Genomic DNA, 2,150 nt, shown 5'->3' on the forward strand with positions numbered 1-2,150 from the left:
GCTGTCACTATGCGACTTGTTTTTTTATCTAACAATGTCTTGGAGCCCTGTCCTTGTCCATTCAGAGGAACCACCTCATCATTTTTTTTTTTTGGTCTTTATTGAGATATAATTGACATATAAAATTATAAGATATTTAAAGTGTACCATCTCATCACTTTTAATGCAACGTGTTATTCCATTGTATGGTTCATCACAGTTTTTTAGGCCAGTTCCCTACCCATGACAGGCTACCTCTCCTGTTTTCGCTGTTACAGATGACACTGCAGTAAGCGAGGTCATACATGTCTGCTTGCTCACGTGTACAAGTTTCTCATGGGTACATAACAAGCAATGATATAGTTGGGTTGTGCTATATGAGATATACAATTTTTAATTCATATTGCCAAATTGCCCTCTACCATGGTTATACCTGTTTACACGCCTCACAGCCGGGCACAAGAAGGTTCATTTCCACATCCTCTCCACAGTTGAGGCCCTCACGCTTTCTAATTTCTGCCCACCTCATACAAGAGAAAAGCACCATGGTGCTCATGCACATTTCTTTTATTGTCAGTGAGGACGAGTCTCTTGTCAAATAAATATTAGCCATTTGTATTTCCTATTTTGTTAATTGTGGTTCATTTCAGGCCTTGCTTATAACACTCGGCAGCCCCCAGTGCAGGGTGACCTTGGCACCATTTCCTCACAAGAAGATTAGGAGCCTCAGAGGAGGGGTCTTGAGGTCCTCGCTCCTCCATTAAAGCACTGGTGAGAAGGACACATCAGAGTCATGATTTCATGCCCAAAGTTTTCCGTTCACACCCACTTTTGCATGGGCTCCCCCAGGCCTGTCAGCTGATTCAGGGATTCAGGTGCTGTGCCAGGAGCTGAGTATGTCTTCTGCTCTCCAGTCTGCAGGCTGAGGATTACGATCCTGGTTCCCCATTCTCAACCACCTGGAGGTGGGCAAGCCTCATTTTGCAGACAAGCTGAGTGAGCAGGGACTTTAGGTTGCACATCTGGACCTGAACGCACAGCTGGATGTCCCTACCCAATCCCATCCTATAGGGATAATCAGGGCACACATGTATCAAGCATCAAGTCGTGGCAGGCTACACTTTAAACTCTCTCTCTGCAACTATAAACCTGCTTAATCCCACTCCAGCCTTTCATCTCTAACTCTATGTTACAGATGAGGGAACCGAGTCCAAGCTGGTAAGTATAGAGAATTCAGACCTGAGCATCCTGGCTCCAAAAGCTCTGCTTCTGACCAGCCCGTGTAGGGACCATATAGAGGCTGATTAATGGAGGTGCAGGAGCTGCAGTGGGAGCAGGGATGGAAAGGGAGCCCTAGATTCAGGTGCCAACTTGACTAAGGGTTCTGCAGGGTTGGTGATGTTTAGTAATGTCTCAGCTGCCTCTTTGGGCCAGAATCCTAGGATGGAAAGACCGTAGACACAGGCAGGGTACTAGATCTTGGGGGATCTAGACAGCACATTTGCTTCTTTCCCTGGACTGCGGGAGGCGGCACTCACAGGACTAGCCTAGCCTGGGGATGTCTTTGACCTTTCCTTCTTTGCCCTTTGGCCTGTTCTATTTTTCAGGAGAGTTGAGGCTGGTCCGCCTTTACCCGCTCCCCACCCCCCATACACACACCCCAATACTGACACTACTCAAATCATTATCGGGCCTTGGGGACAAAAGTGACCCCAGGACATCCAGACTTTTCCTTGAACACAGGACACAAGTGCCCCAAGTGGCCCTGGTCTGTACTCCACTGCCGCCCCTTCCTGCAAAATAAGAGCACCCTGGTGTTTGCCAGACTGAAGCCTTCCCCCACCCACCACCCCACCGCACACACACAAGAGTTTGGCAGGCGACCCTTACAGGTTTGCAGCCCTTTATCCCGTAGCCTGGGACCTGAGACTGGGATCCAAGCCAACTCTGCCACTTCCTGCTGGGTGGTCTCCCCCAGCCTCAGCGTCTTCATCTTGAATGTGCTAATGAGAACACCTCCCTCTATGGACGGGGCTGAAAACGGCACCTTCTGAAGTCTGTGAATCTGCCGGCTGCAGGCCTGGCCTTGTATTTTAGCTGGATTTCTGCACAGGCAAAGGATGGGACTTTTTCAGCTCTGAAACCTGAATTTCCAAACCAAAGTCGTCCCC

The sequence above is a fragment of the Pteropus medius genome, unplaced genomic scaffold (assembly GCF_902729225.1).
Source record: "Pteropus medius unplaced genomic scaffold, Ma_sr-lr_union100, whole genome shotgun sequence".
NCBI lineage: Eukaryota > Metazoa > Chordata > Mammalia > Chiroptera > Pteropodidae > Pteropus > Pteropus medius.